The sequence below is a fragment of the Staurois parvus genome, unplaced genomic scaffold (assembly GCF_062004578.1).
Source record: "Staurois parvus isolate SC_StPar_1 unplaced genomic scaffold, SC_StPar_1.0 ptg000448l, whole genome shotgun sequence".
Taxonomy (NCBI): domain Eukaryota; kingdom Metazoa; phylum Chordata; class Amphibia; order Anura; family Ranidae; genus Staurois; species Staurois parvus.
Genome location: NW_028318244.1, coordinates 676,774 through 689,529, shown reverse-complemented (window position 1 = coordinate 689,529; position 12,756 = coordinate 676,774). Strand labels below are relative to the sequence as shown.

The window sequence follows — 12,756 nt, the reverse complement described above, 5'->3', positions numbered from 1 at the left end:
TGATTTGCATTTGAACTCCTTCTGGCCTGTATCTGATCAGCTTTTGACTTGAGCTTGTCCTCTGTTCACCTTCTTCTGATCTTCTGAGCTACACTCTTACTTTCTAGTTTGCATTTACCTTTTTCAGACTTACAGTTAACCTCTGTATTTGACTTTTTCTGACTTGAAGTCTTTCTTACCTCCATTTGATCATCTTCCAACTTCAGCCCGATCTCCTTTTGACCTTCATTCAACCATCTTCTGACTTTCTGGACCTTCAGACCTACAGTTGACCTCCTTCCGACCTGCAGTTAACCTTCTTCTGACCTGCATTTGACCAGATTTAGACCTACAGGTGCGCTCTTTGTAACATTCTCAACAACCCCCCACTACATTGAGACGTTAAACCAAACCTTTATTGCTTAAACCAACCCTAATATTTCACCTTAACCCTTAGCCTTCAACCTTTGACCCTAACCTAATCCAAAACCACATCCTTACCTCCTTCTCCTATCGAAGTTGACCTTTTTCTGGCCTACATGCGACCATCTTCCGACCTAAGCTTGACCCCCTTCTGACCTTCCTTTAACCTCTTTCAAGCCTGCATCTGACCTTCTTCTGATTTGCAGTTAAACTCCTTCTGACCTGTATCTGATCATCTTTTGACTTGAGCTTGTCCTCCTTTTGACCTGCGTTCACCTTCTTCTGACCTTCTGAGCTACACTCCACACCTTCTAATCTTACCTTCTAATGTGCATTTACCTTTTTCAGACTTACAGTTAACCTCTGTATTTGAATTTCTTCTGACTTGAAGTGTTTCTTTCCTCCATTTGATCATCTTCCAACTTCAGCCTGATCTCCTTTTGACCTGCATTCAACCTTCTGACTTTCTGGACCTTCAAACCTACAGTTGACCTCCTTCCGACCTGCAGTTAACCTTCTTCTGACCTGCATTTGACAGATTTAGACCTACAGGTGCGCTCTTTGTAACATTCTCAACAACCCCCCCCCCCCCCCACTACATTGAGACGTTAAACCAACCCTAATATTTCACCTTAACCCTTAGCCTTCAACCTTTGACCCTAACCTAATCCATAACCACATCCTTACCTCCTTCTCCTATGGAAGTTTACCTTTTTCTGGCCTACATGCGACCATCTTCCGACCTAAGCTTGACCCCCTTCTGACCTTCCTTCAACCTTCCTCTGACCTTCTTCTGATTTGCAGTTGAACTCCTTCTGACCTGTATCTGATCATCTTTTGACTTGAGCTTGTCCTCCTTTTGACCTGTGTTCACCTTCTTCTGACCTTCTGAGCTACACTCCACACCTTCTAATCTTACCTTCTAATCTGCATTTACCTTTTTCAGACTTACAGTTAACCTCTGTATTTGACTTTCTTCTGACTTGAAGTCTTTCTTACCTCCATTTGATCATCTTCCAACTTCAGCCTGATCTCTTTTTGACCTTCATTCAACCATCTTCTGACTTTCTGGACCTTCAGACCTCCTTCCGACCTGCAGTTAACCTTCTTCTGACCTGCATTTGACCAGATTTAGACCTACAGGTGCGCTCTTTGTAACATTCTCAACAACCCCCCACTACATTGAGACGTTAAACCAAACATTTAATGCTTAAACCAACCCTAATATTTCACCGTAACCCTTAGCCTTCAACCTTTGACCCTAACCTAATCCATAACCACATCCTTACCTCCTTCTCCTATGGAAGTTGACCTTTTTCTGGCCTACATGCGACCATCTTCCGACCTAAGCTTGACCCCCTTCTGACCTTCCTTCAACCTTCCTCTGACCTTCTTCTGATTTGCAGTTGAACTCCTTCTGACCTGTATCTAATCATCTTTTGACTTGAGCTTGTCCTCCTTTTGACCTGCGTTCACCTTCTTCTGACCTTCTGCGCTACACTCCACACCTTCTAATCTGCATTTACCTTTTTCAGACTTACAGTTAACCTCTGTATTTGACTTTCTTCTGACTTGAAGTCTTTCTTTCCTCCATTTGATCATCTTCCAACTTCAGCCCGATCTCCTTTTGACCTTCATTCAACCTTCTGACTTTCTGGACCTTCAGACCTACAGTTGACCTCCTTCCGACCTGCAGTTAACCTTCTTCTGACCTGCATTTGACCAGATTTAGACCTACAGGTGCGCTCTAACATTCTCAACAACCCCCCACTACATTGAGACGTTAAACCAAACCTTTAATGCTTATACCAACCCTAATATTTCACCGTAACCCTTAGCCTTCAACCTTTGACCCTAAGCTAATCCAAAACCACATCCTTACCTCCTTCTCCTATGGAAGATTGGTTCTTAATAACAGCCAAGAGGTTGGCAACCGATGGCCCGTTTAATCGTTCGATGTAGGCTTCCTCTTATGCTGGAGCAGGGAAATGGAGAATGACGAGTTGTTTCCTTGGCAGCACTTATAGAGAAAAGAAAAGCGGAGTATTCTATGTATTCTATACACCCCCACAGCCAACGGTGCTATCCCCCACTCCCCATAGGATACCATGCGTAAATCAGATCTGGCTTCTGTAATAAAGGAGGACTCTGGTCAGGTGACTAATGATTGGCTCACAGCAGTCTGGACAATCGTTCGATGGTAAAAAGATATCAGGAATGTTAAATCTGACCTCCGACCTTTGTTTCACTCTTGCACAGGTGTATCGGCTCCTCTCCTGTACTAAAAAAGTTTTCACTGCACACTGTGAGCTTCAAACAATGTGCACTGGAAGCTGCAGAACGTCAGATAAAGCTCCACCTCATTTCTTGGCTGGAGGACATCCAGATACCATCTAGCCCTTTGCTCCCCAGCCCGACTGGCTCTTTTCATGCCCATCATTCAATGGATTTCAGTTCTTAGGCTCAGGGCATTACCTAGGGTGGTTTGCTGGCAAATGCAGCCATGTGGGAACTTCTCATAATGGGCACAGCAGGTGTACAGATCTGAGAACTCAGCACAGGGATGGTGTGAACCCCTCATAATGGGCAAAGCAAGTGTACAGACCTGGGAACTCAGCACAGGGATGGTGGGAACCCCTCATAATGGGCACAGTCAGGTTTACAGACCTGGGAGTGCAGTGCAGGGATAGTGGGAACCCCTCATGATGGGCACAGCAGGTGTGCAGACCAGGGAACTCAGCACAGGGATGGTGTGAACCCCTCATAATGGGCACAGCAGGTGTAAAGACCTGAGAAATCAGCACAGGGATGGTGGGAACCCCTCATAATGGGCACAACAGGTGTACAGACACAGGAACTCAGCACAGGGATGGTGGGAACCCCTCATAATGGGCAAAGCAAGTGTACAGACCTGGGAACTCAGCACAGGGATGGTGGGAACCCCTCATAACAGGCACAGTCAGGTGTACAGACCTGGGAGTGCAGTGCAGGGATAGTGGGAACTCCTCATGATGGGCACAGCAGGTGTGTAGACCAGGGAACTCAGCACAGGGATGGTGGGAACCCCTCATAATGGGCACAGCAGGTGTACAGATCTGAGAACTCAGCACAGGGATGGTGTGAATCCCTCATAATGGGCACAGCAGGAGTACAGATCTGAGAACTCACCACAAGGATGGTGGGAACCCCTCATAATGGGCATAGCAGACCTGGGAACTCAAAACAGGGGTCATGTGAACTCCTCATAATGGGCACAGTCAGGTGTACAGACCTGGGAGTGCAGTGCAGGGATGGTGGGAATCCCTCATGATGGGCACAGCAGGTGTAGAGATCTGAGAACTCAGCGCAGGGATGGTGGGAACCCCTCATAATGGGCACAGCAGACCCGGGAGCTCAGAACAGGGATTGTGTGAGCTCCTCATAATGGGCACAGTCAGGTGTACAGACCTGGGAGTGCAGTGCAGGGATGGTGGGAACCCCTCATGTTGGGCACAGCAGGTGTACAAACCCGGGAACTCAGTACAGAGATGGTGGGAACCCCTCATAATGGGCACAGCAGGTGTACAGACCCGGGAACTCAGTACAGAGATGGTGGGAACCCCTCATAATGGGCACAGCAGGGGTACAGACCCGGGAACTCAGTACAGGGATGGTGGGAACACCTCATAATGGGCACAGCAGGTGTACAGACAACTGCTACACATGTTAAATCACTAAAGCTACTTGGACTGACTCATTCCCCATCTGGTCCCACGCGCCTGTTGTGCTTTTACATATTGAGTCACATTCTGGGTACCCACCGAACTGCCTTGCTTTAAGTTTATGTGAACAGCCTCACTAGAACCAGCGGCCTAGATGAATAAAATATGCTTTCTCCAGGGGCGGACTGACAACTCATGGGGCCCCCGGGCAATAGGGGATCATGGGGTCCCTGTGTCCTTGCCCAAACTCAAAAAAGACTATGAAAAAGGTACCAGGAGCATCTCATGGGGCCCCCTACTGACCCCGGGCCCTCGGGCAGTGCCCGAGTTTCCAAAAGGTCAGTCCGCCCCTGGCTTTCTCCGTTTAGTGAATACATTTTGAAGTCACAGCGTCTAACGTCTTTTTTGGAGCAATAAAATCGGGAAAACCTCATTTAAAAAATTATCATTACATACAAACTGCAAAAGGAGCTGTGAAATATAAGAAAAAAAAGTGTATATACCAATGTTTACAAAAAACAGAGATAAAAAAAGTCAATGCAAAATATCTATAAAAAATACAATTCTAATAATAATATTAATAACAGTAATAATAATAATAATAGTAATTAAAAACAAAGTTTTCCCTTTTTTTTCGCTCATAGATTGTTGGTAATATATTTATATTTTATTTTTGGAGGGGGGTCATTTGCAGCATTTACAAACTGTGTAAGATAAATATTCTGGGGAAAAAAACACAAGAGCACGGCAATTATTTTGTAGCGTTATGCCAATTTTAAATAAATATGTGCCTATTAGCTAAGTAATTGATCTACAGGTAAAAAGTTTTCTTTGAGTTGCTCAAACATTGTTGAAGTTTTTATTTTTTTTTATGTTAGTCAAATTGCAGCATTCACCACTATCCAATGCATCATACCTATATTAAAAAAAGTTGTGTGCTTATTGGCCAAGTATTTAATCTATGGAAAAAAAAATCCAATATTAAAAATAAACTTTATATTAAATAAATAGTGCACTTATTGGCCAAGTATTTAATCTATGAAAAAAAAAATCCAATATTAAAAATAAATTCTTTATTAAATAAATAGTGCACTTATTGGCCAAGTATTTAATCTATGGAAAAAAAAAATCCAATATTAAAAATAAATTTTATATTAAGTAAATAGTTCACTTATTGGCCAAGTATTTAATCTATGGGAAAAAAATCCAATATTAAAAATAAATTCTACATTAAGTAAATAGTTCACTTATTGGCCAAGTATTTAATCTATGGAAAAAAAATCCAATATTAAAAATAAATTTTATATTAAATAAATAGTGCACTTATTGACCAAGTATTTAATCTATTGAAAAAAAAATCCAATATTAAAAATAAATTCTTTATTAAATAAATAGTCCGCTTATCGGTTAAGTATTTCATCTACAGAAAAAAAAATTGCAATATTAAAAATAAATTCTTTATTAAATAAATAGTGCACTTATTGGCCAAGTATTTAATCTATGGAAAAAAAATCCAATATTAAAAATAAATTCTACATTAAGTAAATAGTGCACTTATTGGCCAAGTATTTAATCTATGGAAAAAAAAAATCCAATATTAAAAATAAATTTTATATTAAGTAAATAGTTCACTTATTGGCCAAGTATTTAATCTATGGAAAAAAAATCCAATATTAAAAATAAATTTTATATTAAATAAATAGTGCACTTATTGGCCAAGTATTTAATCTATGAAAAAAAAATCCAATATTAAAAATAAATTTTATATTAAATAAAAAGTGCACTTATCGGCTAAGTATTTAATCTATGGGAAAAAAATCCAATATTAAAAATAAATTCTATATTAAATAAATAGTTTGCTTATCGGTTAAGTATTTTATCTACAGAAATTTTTTTTCCAATATTATTAATATATTTTATATTAAATAAATAGTGCACTTATCGGCTAAGTATTTAATCTACGGGAAAAAAAATCCAATATTAAAAATAAATTCTATATTAAATAAATAGTCCGCTTATCGGTTAAGTATTTCATCTACAGAAAAAAAAATTGCAATATTAATAATAAATTATATATTAAATAAATAGTGCACTTATCAGCTAAGTGTTTAATCTACGGGGAAAAAAAATCCAATATTAAAAATAAATTCTATATTAAATAAATGGTGCACTTATCGGCTAAGTATTTATTCTTCGGGGAAAAAAATCCAATATTAAAAATACATTTTATATTAAATAAATAGTGCACTTATCGGTTAAGTATTTTATCTACAGAAAATTTTTTTCCAATATTATTAATAAATTCTATATTAAATAAATAGTGCACTTATCGGCTAAGTATTTAATCTACGGGGAAAAAAATCCAATATTAAAAATACATTTTATATTAAATAAATAGTGCACTTATCGGTTAAGTATTTTATCAACAGAAAAAAAAATTTCCAATATTATTAATAAATTCTATATTAAATAAATAGTGCACTTATCGGCTAAGTATTTATTCTTCGGGAAAAAAAATCCAATATTAAAAATACATTTTATATTAAATAAATAGTGCACTTATCAGTTAAGTATTTTATCTACAGAAAAAAAATTTCCAATATTATTAATAAATTCTATATTAAATAAATAGTGCACTTATCGGCTAAGTATTTAATCTACGGGGAAAAAAATCCAATATTAAAAATACATTTTATATTAAATAAATAGTGCACTTATCGGTTAAGTATTTTATCTACAGAAAAATTTTTTCCAAAATTATTAATAAATTCTATATTAAATAAATAGTGCACTTATCGGCTAAGTATTTATTATACGGGAAAAAAAATCCAATATTAATAATAAATTCTATATTAAATAAATAGTGCACTTATCGGCTAAGTATTTAATCTACGGGAAAAAAAATCCAATATTAAAAATAAATTTTATATTAAATAAATAGTGCACTTATCGGTTAAGTATTTCATCTACAGAAATTTTTTTTTCAATATTAATAATAAATTCTATATATAAATTCTATATTAAATAAATAGTGCGCTTATCCATTAAGTATTTACAGCATTTACCATTTGTGCACCATGAACGTAGCATCATGCCAATGTTAAATGAATTGTGCGTTTGTCGGCCAAAAAATTAATTGACAGAAAAATATTTTTTCATCACTTATACATTGCAGGTATGTTGTTTTTTTTTCCTGATGGTGAATATATAGCAGTTACAAATTGCCCAGCATGTTCCGGCAACTATCTGTAACATCATGCCAATGTTATATAGATACCAGTTTTCTTTTAGTGCCTCTCATACATTGCTTGCAATTTTTCTATTTTCTTTGAGGTTGGTAAGTTGCAGCATTTACAAATTGCACAGCATAAACAGTCTGGCAACTATCCGTAGCGTCATTCCGAAATTAAATAAATAGCATATTTATTTGGCCAAGTGATTAATCGACAGAAAATCAGTTTTTCTCATACTTTGCTGGTAATTTTTTTTGTAATTTGAGGTTGGTAATTTGCAGCATTAACAAATTGCTCAGCATGCACATTCTGGCAACTATGTATAGCATCATAACAAAATTAAATAAATAGTGCGCTTATTGACCAAAAAATTAAGGCCTCATTTTTTTAAATCATATATTGCTGGCGAATTGTTATGATTTTTTAAAAATTATTATTTGAGGTTGGTAATTTGCAGCGTTTACAACTGCTCAGTGCCAAAATTCTGGCAACTATTAGTAGTTTCATACCAAAATTAAACAAACAGTGCGCTTATTGGCCCAACAAACGAAACCATTTTTTTTTTCATATTTTTCTGGCAATTTTTTATTTTTTTTAATTTGAGGTTGGTCATTTGCAACATTTACACTGTGCAGCACAGACATTCTGGCAACTATCCATAGCGTCATAACAAAATTAAATAAATAGTGCACTTTTTGGTCAAAAAAAAAAACAAGAAACCACTTTTTTTCTCATACGACGCTGGCATTTTTTTTTTTTTTTTTAGGTTGGTAATTTGCATTGTCTACAAGTTGTGCAGCGCAAACACTCTGGCAACCATCCATAGCGTCATAACAAAATTAAATAAATAGTGCCGTTTTGGGGCAAAAAATTAAGAAATTAATTTTTTCTCATACGTCACTGGCAATTTTTCTTTAACAGAGGTTGGTGATTTGCAACATTTACACTGTGCAGTGCAAACATTCTGACAACTATAAATAGCGTCATACCAAAATGAAATAAATATTGCCCTTATTGGCCCAAAAAAAATAAAAAACATTTTTTTTCTCATACATCGCTGCCAGTTTTTTTAACTGAGGTTGGTAATTTGCAACACTTACAAACTGTGCAGCACAAACATTCTGGCAAATATGCATAGTGTCATACCAAAATTAAATAAATAGTATGCTTTTTGGGGAAAAAAAATAAAAAAACTATTTTTTCTCATACGTCACTGCCAATCTTTTTTTTTTTTAACTGAGGTTGGTAAATTGCAACATTTACAAACTTGTGCAGTGCAAACATTCTGGCAACTCTCCTTAGAGTCATACTGAAATTAAATAGTGAAACCTATTGGCAAAAAAATTAAGAAACCAATTTTTTTCTCATACGTCGCTGGCATTTTTTTTTTTTTTTTGCAGTATTTACAAATTGTCCAGTGCAAAGATTCTGTCAACTATCCATAGCGTCATACCAAAATGAAATAAAAAGTGCGCTTTTTGGGCAAAAAAATTAAGAAACCAATTGTTTCTCCTACGTCGCTGCCAATTTTTTTTTTAAATGAGGTTGATAATTTGCAACATTTACAAACTATGCAGCGCAAACATTGTGGCAACTGTCCATAGCGTCATACCAAAATTAAAGGATCAGGCCCTCCTATCCCTCTTGTATTGAACTGTATTGTTGCTGTATTGTCTCCCGTTATATTGTAAAGCGCTGAGCAAACTGTTGGCGCTTTATAAATTCTGTATAATAATAATAATATAAATCCTGTATAATAATAATAAAAAATAAAAAGTGCGCTTTTTGGGCCAAAAATTAAGAAACCAATTTTTTCTCCTACGTCGCTGCCATTTTTTTTTTTTAAATGAGGTTGATAATTTGCAAAATTTACAAACTATGCAGCGCAAACATTGTGGCAACTTTTTTTCTCATAGGGGACTGGCATTTTTTTTTTTTTTTGCAGTATTTACAAATTGTCCGGCGCAAACATTCTGGTAACTATCCATAGCGCCATACCAAAATGAAATAAAAAGTGCGCTTTTTGGGCAAAAAAAATTAAGAAACCAATTTTTTCTCCCACGTCGCTGCCAATTTTCTTTTTTTAAAAATGAGGTTTGTAATTTGCAACATTTACAAACTATGCAGCGCAAACATTCTGGCAACTATCCGTAGCGTCATACCAAAATTAAAGGATCAGGGCCTCCTATCCCTCTTGTATTGAACTGTATTGTTGCTGTATTGTCTCCCGTTATATTGTAAAGTGCTGAGCAAACTGTTGGCGCCATAAATCCTGTATAATAATAATAATATAAATCCTGTATAATAATAATAAAAAATAAATAGTGCGCTTTTTGGGCCAAAAATTAAGAAACCAATTTTTTTTCCTACGTCGATGCCAATTTTCTTTTTTTAAAAATGAGGTTGGTAATTTGCAACATTTACAAACTGTGCAGCGCAAACATTGTGGCAACTATCCATAGCATCATACCAAAATGAAATAAAAAGTGCGCTTTTTGGGCAAAAAAAATTAAGAAACCAATTTTTTCTCATACGTCGCTGCCAATTTTTTTTTTTTTTAAATGAAGTTGATAATTTGCAACATTTACAAACTGTGCAGCGCAAACATTGTGGCAACTATCTGTAGCGTCATACCAAAATTAAAGGATCAGGCCCTCCTATCCCTCTTGTATTGAACTGTATTGTTGCTGTATTGTCTCCCGTTATATTGTAAAGTGCTGAGCAAACTGTTGGCGCTATATAAATCCTGTATAATAATCTCTTAGATTGTAAGCTCCCAGGATCAGGCCCTCCTATACCTCTTGTATTGAACTGTATTGTCTCCCTTTATATTGTAAAGTGCTGAGCAAACTGTTGGCGCTATATAAATCCTGTATAATAATCTCTTAGATTGTAAGCTCCCAGGATCAGGCCCTCCTATCCCTCTTGTATTGAACTGTATTGTTGCTGTATTGTCTCCCTTTATATTGTAAAGCGCTGAGCAAACTGTTGGCGCTATATAAATCCTGTATAATAATCTCTTAGATTGTAAGCTCCCAGGATCAGGCCCTCCTATACCTCTTGTATTGAACTGTATTGTCTCCCTTTATATTGTAAAGCGCTGAGCAAACTGTTGGAGTTATATAAATCCTGTATAATAATAATAATATTAATAATAAATAAATAGTGCACTTTTTGGACCAAAAATTAAGAAACCAATTTTTTCTCCTACGTCGCTGCCAATTTTCTTTTTTTAAAAATGAGGTTGGTAATTTGCAACATTTACAAACTGTGCAGCGCAAACATTGCGGCAACTATCCATAGCGTCATACCAAAATGAAATAAGTGCACTTTTTGGGCAAAGAATTAAGAAACCAATTTTTTCTCCTACGTCGCTGCCATTTTTTTTTTTTAAATGAGGTTGATAATTTGCAACATTTACAAACTGTGCAGCGCAAACATTCTGGCAATTATCCATAACAAAATTAAATAAATAGTGTGCTTATTGGCCAAAAAAAATTAAACTTTTTTTTTTCTAATGCGTTTTTTTTTTACATTTTTTATTATTTTACTTTGGCAATTTGCAGCGTTTACAAATTGTGCAGCACCAAAACGCAGAGACAGGCTGTCCCTTTAAAAGGCGGAGAGCTGCAGCTTCTGTGATGCAATTGTAAACACTATGAGAAGGAACTTGTATAGCCAGTTTACCCAGAGTTCTTTGGGAAGGAGCTAGAGAGAGAGAGAGAGAAAGAGAGAGCTCAAAAAAAAAAAAAAAAAAGCCAAACGCTACAGAGAGAGAAGGAAGCAACAGACAGGGCAGCCTCAATGACAAAGCAGCCTGTCCCTATCACAGACCTCCGAAGGAGCACCAACGTACGGAATACCTGGGCAAATGTAAGCGCCGCGCTCTGCGACAACCTTTAACCGCTTTCCATTCGGAGCATTGTTCTACGCCGAGCCCGATTTATTTTTTATTTGCATTCAAGCGACTGTGCAGGCGGAGCAACGTATGGAAAAGGAGGAGGTGGGGGGGCGAAGCTGGTGAAGGACTAGTTTTTATTTAATTTTTTTGGGCCATGTTTATGCTGGAGTTGCAACGCTGATTGTGCACGCTCGCCCCGGGCTGACGCGCTGGCCGGAGGTGGGCGACGGGAATTAAATGGACCCCGTTAAACCGTGAGGATTGCAGTGTTTTCCTTCTTGTACAATGTATCGCTGTAAAGTTGCAAATGTTTCAATTTTGTTCTTTTTAAAGGTTTCTTTTTGTTTTGTTTTTTTGCTAATGTATCTTTTTTTAAACATTGCAAGATGAAACAATGTAACAAAAATTTTTTAAAAAAAGATCAGGAATGTTTCACGAGCGACCCAGCGTGGTGCGAGGTTGGCCCGGTCGGGCGACAAGAGGTTAAGGGGGAGGCGTGCGATTATTAAACGCGGTCTGGGGGGGGGGGTTAAAAAGTGGGTGAAGGGGATTGAACGCGGCGGGACTTTAAAGAGTTAGTGAATCTTTTTTAGGGCTAATCCGTTTCTTTTTTTTTTTTTTTTTTAGGGGTGGTAGGACCAGTGGGGGGTTGAGCGCAAAGCTTTTTTTTTTTTATTTTTTTTTTTATTTTTTTAGGATAACCCCTCTGGTGTTGAAGGTTAAAGTGCTGAGCGGTGCAGACCTTTGAATCGCAGATTAACCCTTTAATGGTCAGGACGTAGAGGAAAAAAAAACTGTTTTTAGGCCACAGCTAGACCACATATATAAAAGGTTGTTTGTGGAATGGGGGGGCTCATTAACCCTTTAGTGGGTTTTTAACCCTTTCTCCGCAGCAGGCGGTGCAGCCATGCAGCTTCTGCTTGTCTGGGCACTGCTGCCCCCCCCTCCTCCCCTAGCAGAGCCAGGCATAAGTAGGCCAGTGCCCAGCTTCTAGAAGATTAAAGTGTCTCTGAATCCTTTCCGGCGCCCGCTTTTAACCCCTGCCCGGGATAGTTTAACCCCCCCACCGCCTGCACCTCCGTCGCGGGCTTTATATTTAATAAGGTGTCACCGGTGGGTGACCCCCTCCACCCTCCCTAGACAGGTGCAGCTAATGGGGGGGCTGGCATGCTATGCACGGATCTTGCAGGAACGGACGACATTAACCCTTTGGAGTGAGCAAGACTGAATTTTTTTTTTTCCCCACGGACGGGTTTTTGCAAGAATCACGCTGTCTGACGCATGGTGAGACCGGTAAGGTTTTGGATTTGGAGAAAGTATGTGCAATGTTTGTTTATTGGATATGCGCCGGCTCCAAGAGCATGCTGAGAGTTGTGGTTGGAGGCTCCAAGAGCATGCTGGGAGTTGTGGTTGGGGGGTTCCTAAAGCATGCTGGGAGTTGTGGTTGGAAGCTGCTGGAGTATACTGGAAGTAGTTGGTAGCTCCATGAGGATGCTGGGAGTTGTAGTTGATGGCTCCA

The 12,756-nt window shown here is 37.8% G+C and overlaps 1 protein-coding gene across 4 annotated transcripts in view; it reads left to right on the top strand.

Annotated features, from left to right (window-relative positions):
• NCOA1 (nuclear receptor coactivator 1) overlaps nucleotides 1-12,756 on the top strand; it is a 641,218-nt gene that overhangs the window by 344,435 nt on the left and 284,027 nt on the right. For 2 of the 4 annotated variants that reach the window (XM_089688169.1, XM_089688166.1), the window contains exon 1: nucleotides 11,042-11,209. The exons of 1 other annotated variant lie outside the window; for it this stretch is intronic. The gene's annotated coding sequence lies outside the window, so the exon portion shown is untranslated. Of the gene's footprint in view, nucleotides 1-11,041; nucleotides 11,210-11,253; nucleotides 11,492-12,756 lie in introns of those variants that run through there. One more of the 4 variants, XM_089688168.1, reaches the window with a different exon arrangement.